Raw genomic sequence first — 10,851 nt, 5'->3', positions numbered from 1 at the left:
ATATAATTGAGAAAAAATAAATATTTCACGCATAACCCAATAAAAAAATCAGCCATGAAATATAAAAGAGAGATTTGAATTATCAGAGATTTATTATCATTGGTTTCATTGCAACAGCATATATGATTTACGGTTTCCTTCTCTAAGCTTTGAGTCAGAAAAGAGGTAATTCTAACCAAAATATTTAAAGATGTAAACAATCCCCAAAAGATAACAAATTATATAATTGATAGGACAACATCAATGAGTTTCAAAGTTTTTAAAAAGCTTTGAGATTACGTTTGGTTCTCAGACGTACCGAAGAGGATCACGCACAATAAATAAATTGCACTTGATTAGCATACATATCTTATATTATATTCTTGATAAGTGATTTAACTTTATAAAAAAAAACGAATTACCTTTTTCGAAAGGGATGATCAGTTCCTGGATAAACATAGTCGTCTCTTTTTGTTAGTTGAATCACTACTGATGCAAAAATATAGATAGAGATAAAACGTGGAGAAGAAGAGAACAAAAATAAACGGAGAAGAAGAATCCCCCATAAAATTACCAGTAATGGTGTTCCCGTCTATGAGTTACTTATTGATTATCATACACCTGCGCAAGATCACAAAAGTAGAATTTAAATTATAACGATCAAAAACATATGAAAACTTAAAAGATAGATGCGTGAAACTAATGGAGGTGGCGCGATATTTATATAGCAAATTAGTTTAAGCTTCTAAATGACCTAGTTTTCAAGAGAAACTATGAGATATAATATACTCTAATAAATTTTAATTCAGCTATGAGATAGAATATCTTCTAATAATTTTTTTAAACTATTCTGATTATAATATATACATAATTTTGGTAACTCAATCTTGTTATATATATATAATATATATATATATATAAATATTAAATGCATAATATTAGGAAAGAAGATATTTCGTCAGTTGATTTCAATTGATTTTTGATAAAACAAATCCCACAATAAGGATTTAAATAATAGATAATAAGAAAAGAATAAGGAATTATAATATTTATGTTACATGTATATGGTTAATATAAAAGATTCGATGTTACATATTGATATTTATAATATGTTCATATAAACAAAGAATTCATTAGAACGTTTAGAAACAATCACATTTAACACTAATCTTAAAACATCAGAAAAATATAATTGAGAAAAAATAAATATTTCACGCATAACCCAATAAAAAAATCAGCCATGAAATATAAAAGAGAGATTTGAATTATCAGAGATTTATTATCATTGGTTTCATTGCAACAGCATATATGATTTACGGTTTCCTTCTCTAAGCTTTGAGTCAGAAAAGAGGTAATTCTAACCAAAATATTTAAAGATGTAAACAATCCCCAAAAGATAACAAATTATATAATTGATAGGACAACATCAATGAGTTTCAAAGTTTTTAAAAATCTTTGAGATTACGTTTGGTTCTCAGACGTACCGAAGAGGATCACGCACAATAAATAAATTGCACTTGATTAGCATACATATCTTATATTATATTCTTGATAAGTGATTTAACTTTATAAAAAAAACGAATTACCTTTTTCGAAAGGGATGATCAGTTCCTGGATAAACATAGTCGTCTCTTTTTGTTAGTTGAATCACTACTGATGCAAAAATATAGATAGAGATAAAACGTGGAGAAGAAGAGAACAAAAATAAACGGAGAAGAAGAATCCCCCATAAAATTACCAGTAATGGTGTTCCCGTCTATGAGTTACTTATTGATTATCATACACCTGCGCAAGATCACAAAAGTAGAATTTAAATTATAACGATCAAAAACATATGAAAACTTAAAAGATAGATGCGTGAAACTAATGGAGGTGGCGCGATATTTATATAGCAAATTAGTTTAAGCTTCTAAATGACCTAGTTTTCAAGAGAAACTATGAGATATAATATACTCTAATAAATTTTAATTCAGCTATGAGATAGAATATCTTCTAATAATTTTTTTAAACTATTCTGATTATAATATATACATAATTTTGGTAACTCAATCTTGTTATATATATATAAATATATATATATATATAAATATTAAATGCATAATATTAGGAAAGAAGATATTTCGTCAGTTGATTTCAATTGATTTTTGATAAAACAAATCCCACAATAAGGATTTAAATAATAGATAATAAGAAAAGAATAAGGAATTATAATATTTATGTTACATGTATATGGTTAATATAAAAGATTCGATGTTACATATTGATATTTATAATATGTTCATATAAACAAAGAATTCATTAGAACGTTTAGAAACAATCACATTTAACACTAATCTTAAAACATCAGAAAAATATAATTGAGAAAAAATAAATATTTCACGCATAACCCAATAAAAAAATCAGCCATGAAATATAAAAGAGAGATTTGAATTATCAGAGATTTATTATCATTGGTTTCATTGCAACAGCATATATGATTTACGGTTTCCTTCTCTAAGCTTTGAGTCAGAAAAGAGGTAATTCTAACCAAAATATTTAAAGATGTAAACAATCCCCAAAAGATAACAAATTATATAATTGATAGGACAACATCAATGAGTTTCAAAGTTTTTAAAAATCTTTGAGATTACGTTTGGTTCTCAGACGTACCGAAGAGGATCACGCACAATAAATAAATTGCACTTGATTAGCATACATATCTTATATTATATTCTTGATAAGTGATTTAACTTTATAAAAAAAACGAATTACCTTTTTCGAAAGGGATGATCAGTTCCTGGATAAACATAGTCGTCTCTTTTTGTTAGTTGAATCACTACTGATGCAAAAATATAGATAGAGATAAAACGTGGAGAAGAAGAGAACAAAAATAAACGGAGAAGAAGAATCCCCCATAAAATTACCAGTAATGGTGTTCCCGTCTATGAGTTACTTATTGATTATCATACACCTGCGCAAGATCACAAAAGTAGAATTTAAATTATAACGATCAAAAACATATGAAAACTTAAAAGATAGATGCGTGAAACTAATGGAGGTGGCGCGATATTTATATAGCAAATTAGTTTAAGCTTCTAAATGACCTAGTTTTCAAGAGAAACTATGAGATATAATATACTCTAATAAATTTTAATTCAGCTATGAGATAGAATATCTTCTAATAATTTTTTTAAACTATTCTGATTATAATATATACATAATTTTGGTAACTCAATCTTGTTATATATATATAAATATATATATATAAATATTAAATGCATAATATTAGGAAAGAAGATATTTCGTCAGTTGATTTCAATTGATTTTTGATAAAACAAATCCCACAATAAGGATTTAAATAATAGATAATAAGAAAAGAATAAGGAATTATAATATTTATGTTACATGTATATGGTTAATATAAAAGATTCGATGTTACATATTGATATTTATAATATGTTCATATAAACAAAGAATTCATTAGAACGTTTAGAAACAATCACATTTAACACTAATCTTAAAACATCAGAAAAATATAATTGAGAAAAAATAAATATTTCACGCATAACCCAATAAAAAAATCAGCCATGAAATATAAAAGAGAGATTTGAATTATCAGAGATTTATTATCATTGGTTTCATTGCAACAGCATATATGATTTACGGTTTCCTTCTCTAAGCTTTGAGTCAGAAAAGAGGTAATTCTAACCAAAATATTTAAAGATGTAAACAATCCCCAAAAGATAACAAATTATATAATTGATAGGACAACATCAATGAGTTTCAAAGTTTTTAAAAATCTTTGAGATTACGTTTGGTTCTCAGACGTACCGAAGAGGATCACGCACAATAAATAAATTGCACTTGATTAGCATACATATCTTATATTATATTCTTGATAAGTGATTTAACTTTATAAAAAAAACGAATTACCTTTTTCGAAAGGGATGATCAGTTCCTGGATAAACATAGTCGTCTCTTTTTGTTAGTTGAATCACTACTGATGCAAAAATATAGATAGAGATAAAACGTGGAGAAGAAGAGAACAAAAATAAACGGAGAAGAAGAATCCCCCATAAAATTACCAGTAATGGTGTTCCCGTCTATGAGTTACTTATTGATTATCATACACCTGCGCAAGATCACAAAAGTAGAATTTAAATTATAACGATCAAAAACATATGAAAACTTAAAAGATAGATGCGTGAAACTAATGGAGGTGGCGCGATATTTATATAGCAAATTAGTTTAAGCTTCTAAATGACCTAGTTTTCAAGAGAAACTATGAGATATAATATACTCTAATAAATTTTAATTCAGCTATGAGATAGAATATCTTCTAATAATTTTTTTAAACTATTCTGATTATAATATATACATAATTTTGGTAACTCAATCTTGTTATATATATATAAATATATATATATATATATAAATATTAAATGCATAATATTAGGAAAGAAGATATTTCGTCAGTTGATTTCAATTGATTTTTGATAAAACAAATCCCACAATAAGGATTTAAATAATAGATAATAAGAAAAGAATAAGGAATTATAATATTTATGTTACATGTATATGGTTAATATAAAAGATTCGATGTTACATATTGATATTTATAATATGTTCATATAAACAAAGAATTCATTAGAACGTTTAGAAACAATCACATTTAACACTAATCTTAAAACATCAGAAAAATATAATTGAGAAAAAATAAATATTTCACGCATAACCCAATAAAAAAATCAGCCATGAAATATAAAAGAGAGATTTGAATTATCAGAGATTTATTATCATTGGTTTCATTGCAACAGCATATATGATTTACGGTTTCCTTCTCTAAGCTTTGAGTCAGAAAAGAGGTAATTCTAACCAAAATATTTAAAGATGTAAACAATCCCCAAAAGATAACAAATTATATAATTGATAGGACAACATCAATGAGTTTCAAAGTTTTTAAAAATCTTTGAGATTACGTTTGGTTCTCAGACGTACCGAAGAGGATCACGCACAATAAATAAATTGCACTTGATTAGCATACATATCTTATATTATATTCTTGATAAGTGATTTAACTTTATAAAAAAAACGAATTACCTTTTTCGAAAGGGATGATCAGTTCCTGGATAAACATAGTCGTCTCTTTTTGTTAGTTGAATCACTACTGATGCAAAAATATAGATAGAGATAAAACGTGGAGAAGAAGAGAACAAAAATAAACGGAGAAGAAGAATCCCCCATAAAATTACCAGTAATGGTGTTCCCGTCTATGAGTTACTTATTGATTATCATACACCTGCGCAAGATCACAAAAGTAGAATTTAAATTATAACGATCAAAAACATATGAAAACTTAAAAGATAGATGCGTGAAACTAATGGAGGTGGCGCGATATTTATATAGCAAATTAGTTTAAGCTTCTAAATGACCTAGTTTTCAAGAGAAACTATGAGATATAATATACTCTAATAAATTTTAATTCAGCTATGAGATAGAATATCTTCTAATAATTTTTTTAAACTATTCTGATTATAATATATACATAATTTTGGTAACTCAATCTTGTTATATATATATAAATATATATATATAAATATTAAATGCATAATATTAGGAAAGAAGATATTTCGTCAGTTGATTTCAATTGATTTTTGATAAAACAAATCCCACAATAAGGATTTAAATAATAGATAATAAGAAAAGAATAAGGAATTATAATATTTATGTTACATGTATATGGTTAATATAAAAGATTCGATGTTACATATTGATATTTATAATATGTTCATATAAACAAAGAATTCATTAGAACGTTTAGAAACAATCACATTTAACACTAATCTTAAAACATCAGAAAAATATAATTGAGAAAAAATAAATATTTCACGCATAACCCAATAAAAAAATCAGCCATGAAATATAAAAGAGAGATTTGAATTATCAGAGATTTATTATCATTGGTTTCATTGCAACAGCATATATGATTTACGGTTTCCTTCTCTAAGCTTTGAGTCAGAAAAGAGGTAATTCTAACCAAAATATTTAAAGATGTAAACAATCCCCAAAAGATAACAAATTATATAATTGATAGGACAACATCAATGAGTTTCAAAGTTTTTAAAAATCTTTGAGATTACGTTTGGTTCTCAGACGTACCGAAGAGGATCACGCACAATAAATAAATTGCACTTGATTAGCATACATATCTTATATTATATTCTTGATAAGTGATTTAACTTTATAAAAAAAACGAATTACCTTTTTCGAAAGGGATGATCAGTTCCTGGATAAACATAGTCGTCTCTTTTTGTTAGTTGAATCACTACTGATGCAAAAATATAGATAGAGATAAAACGTGGAGAAGAAGAGAACAAAAATAAACGGAGAAGAAGAATCCCCCATAAAATTACCAGTAATGGTGTTCCCGTCTATGAGTTACTTATTGATTATCATACACCTGCGCAAGATCACAAAAGTAGAATTTAAATTATAACGATCAAAAACATATGAAAACTTAAAAGATAGATGCGTGAAACTAATGGAGGTGGCGCGATATTTATATAGCAAATTAGTTTAAGCTTCTAAATGACCTAGTTTTCAAGAGAAACTATGAGATATAATATACTCTAATAAATTTTAATTCAGCTATGAGATAGAATATCTTCTAATAATTTTTTTAAACTATTCTGATTATAATATATACATAATTTTGGTAACTCAATCTTGTTATATATATATAAATATATATATATATATATATAAATATTAAATGCATAATATTAGGAAAGAAGATATTTCGTCAGTTGATTTCAATTGATTTTTGATAAAACAAATCCCACAATAAGGATTTAAATAATAGATAATAAGAAAAGAATAAGGAATTATAATATTTATGTTACATGTATATGGTTAATATAAAAGATTCGATGTTACATATTGATATTTATAATATGTTCATATAAACAAAGAATTCATTAGAACGTTTAGAAACAATCACATTTAACACTAATCTTAAAACATCAGAAAAATATAATTGAGAAAAAATAAATATTTCACGCATAACCCAATAAAAAAATCAGCCATGAAATATAAAAGAGAGATTTGAATTATCAGAGATTTATTATCATTGGTTTCATTGCAACAACATATATGATTTACGGTTTCCTTCTCTAAGCTTTGAGTCAGAAAAGAGGTAATTCTAACCAAAATATTTAAAGATGTAAACAATCCCCAAAAGATAACAAATTATATAATTGATAGGACAACATCAATGAGTTTCAAAGTTTTTAAAAATCTTTGAGATTACGTTTGGTTCTCAGACGTACCGAAGAGGATCACGCACAATAAATAAATTGCACTTGATTAGCATACATATCTTATATTATATTCTTGATAAGTGATTTAACTTTATAAAAAAAACGAATTACCTTTTTCGAAAGGGATGATCAGTTCCTGGATAAACATAGTCGTCTCTTTTTGTTAGTTGAATCACTACTGATGCAAAAATATAGATAGAGATAAAACGTGGAGAAGAAGAGAACAAAAATAAACGGAGAAGAAGAATCCCCCATAAAATTACCAGTAATGGTGTTCCCGTCTATGAGTTACTTATTGATTATCATACACCTGCGCAAGATCACAAAAGTAGAATTTAAATTATAACGATCAAAAACATATGAAAACTTAAAAGATAGATGCGTGAAACTAATGGAGGTGGCGCGATATTTATATAGCAAATTAGTTTAAGCTTCTAAATGACCTAGTTTTCAAGAGAAACTATGAGATATAATATACTCTAATAAATTTTAATTCAGCTATGAGATAGAATATCTTCTAATAATTTTTTTAAACTATTCTGATTATAATATATACATAATTTTGGTAACTCAATCTTGTTATATATATATAAATATATATATATAAATATTAAATGCATAATATTAGGAAAGAAGATATTTCGTCAGTTGATTTCAATTGATTTTTGATAAAACAAATCCCACAATAAGGATTTAAATAATAGATAATAAGAAAAGAATAAGGAATTATAATATTTATGTTACATGTATATGGTTAATATAAAAGATTCGATGTTACATATTGATATTTATAATATGTTCATATAAACAAAGAATTCATTAGAACGTTTAGAAACAATCACATTTAACACTAATCTTAAAACATCAGAAAAATATAATTGAGAAAAAATAAATATTTCACGCATAACCCAATAAAAAAATCAGCCATGAAATATAAAAGAGAGATTTGAATTATCAGAGATTTATTATCATTGGTTTCATTGCAACAGCATATATGATTTACGGTTTCCTTCTCTAAGCTTTGAGTCAGAAAAGAGGTAATTCTAACCAAAATATTTAAAGATGTAAACAATCCCCAAAAGATAACAAATTATATAATTGATAGGACAACATCAATGAGTTTCAAAGTTTTTAAAAATCTTTGAGATTACGTTTGGTTCTCAGACGTACCGAAGAGGATCACGCACAATAAATAAATTGCACTTGATTAGCATACATATCTTATATTATATTCTTGATAAGTGATTTAACTTTATAAAAAAAACGAATTACCTTTTTCGAAAGGGATGATCAGTTCCTGGATAAACATAGTCGTCTCTTTTTGTTAGTTGAATCACTACTGATGCAAAAATATAGATAGAGATAAAACGTGGAGAAGAAGAGAACAAAAATAAACGGAGAAGAAGAATCCCCCATAAAATTACCAGTAATGGTGTTCCCGTCTATGAGTTACTTATTGATTATCATACACCTGCGCAAGATCACAAAAGTAGAATTTAAATTATAACGATCAAAAACATATGAAAACTTAAAAGATAGATGCGTGAAACTAATGGAGGTGGCGCGATATTTATATAGCAAATTAGTTTAAGCTTCTAAATGACCTAGTTTTCAAGAGAAACTATGAGATATAATATACTCTAATAAATTTTAATTCAGCTATGAGATAGAATATCTTCTAATAATTTTTTTAAACTATTCTGATTATAATATATACATAATTTTGGTAACTCAATCTTGTTATATATATATAAATATATATATATATATATATATAAATATTAAATGCATAATATTAGGAAAGAAGATATTTCGTCAGTTGATTTCAATTGATTTTTGATAAAACAAATCCCACAATAAGGATTTAAATAATAGATAATAAGAAAAGAATAAGGAATTATAATATTTATGTTACATGTATATGGTTAATATAAAAGATTCGATGTTACATATTGATATTTATAATATGTTCATATAAACAAAGAATTCATTAGAACGTTTAGAAACAATCACATTTAACACTAATCTTAAAACATCAGAAAAATATAATTGAGAAAAAATAAATATTTCACGCATAACCCAATAAAAAAATCAGCCATGAAATATAAAAGAGAGATTTGAATTATCAGAGATTTATTATCATTGGTTTCATTGCAACAGCATATATGATTTACGGTTTCCTTCTCTAAGCTTTGAGTCAGAAAAGAGGTAATTCTAACCAAAATATTTAAAGATGTAAACAATCCCCAAAAGATAACAAATTATATAATTGATAGGACAACATCAATGAGTTTCAAAGTTTTTAAAAAGCTTTGAGATTACGTTTGGTTCTCAGACGTACCGAAGAGGATCACGCACAATAAATAAATTGCACTTGATTAGCATACATATCTTATATTATATTCTTGATAAGTGATTTAACTTTATAAAAAAAACGAATTACCTTTTTCGAAAGGGATGATCAGTTCCTGGATAAACATAGTCGTCTCTTTTTGTTAGTTGAATCACTACTGATGCAAAAATATAGATAGAGATAAAACGTGGAGAAGAAGAGAACAAAAATAAACGGAGAAGAAGAATCCCCCATAAAATTACCAGTAATGGTGTTCCCGTCTATGAGTTACTTATTGATTATCATACACCTGCGCAAGATCACAAAAGTAGAATTTAAATTATAACGATCAAAAACATATGAAAACTTAAAAGATAGATGCGTGAAACTAATGGAGGTGGCGCGATATTTATATAGCAAATTAGTTTAAGCTTCTAAATGACCTAGTTTTCAAGAGAAACTATGAGATATAATATACTCTAATAAATTTTAATTCAGCTATGAGATAGAATATCTTCTAATAATTTTTTTAAACTATTCTGATTATAATATATACATAATTTTGGTAACTCAATCTTGTTATATATATATAAATATATATAAATATAAATATTAAATGCATAATATTAGGAAAGAAGATATTTCGTCAGTTGATTTCAATTGATTTTTGATAAAACAAATCCCACAATAAGGATTTAAATAATAGATAATAAGAAAAGAATAAGGAATTTTAACGTTAACCCCCCCCCCCCCCCCCCCCCCCCCCCCCACAATTAAGTTTGTTTTGGGCAAAACCCCCAAACTAAGTATTTAACAAAAAACCCTTAAACTAACTTTATTTAATGAATTAAACTCTGATAGGTCATAATTATTATTACTACCAGTAAATCTTTAGTTTAGGGGTTTCTACGATAAGTAAACATAGTTGAGGAATTTTACCATTAAAATGAAAAAAATTCAAAATATTGTAATAGGAGGATAAATTTTCAAAATACATTTTATAAATTAATGTATAAGCTTCTATAAGTGACTTAGAACCTCTTATAATAATTTAAAACGTCTTATTTTTATAAATGTATTTATAATTTTATAAATGTATTTATAATTTTATAAATGTATTTATAATTCTATAAATGATTTATAAAGCATGCATTTAATTATTAGACATTAATAGTTATTATGATACTTTATATACAAATATAATTCTTTCTATACGAATATAAAATCATTATATCAATTTTA

The sequence above is a fragment of the Brassica napus genome, chromosome A7 (assembly GCF_020379485.1).
Source record: "Brassica napus cultivar Da-Ae chromosome A7, Da-Ae, whole genome shotgun sequence".
Classification (NCBI taxonomy): Eukaryota; Viridiplantae; Streptophyta; class Magnoliopsida; order Brassicales; family Brassicaceae; genus Brassica; species Brassica napus.
This window is presented reverse-complemented; position numbering follows the sequence as displayed.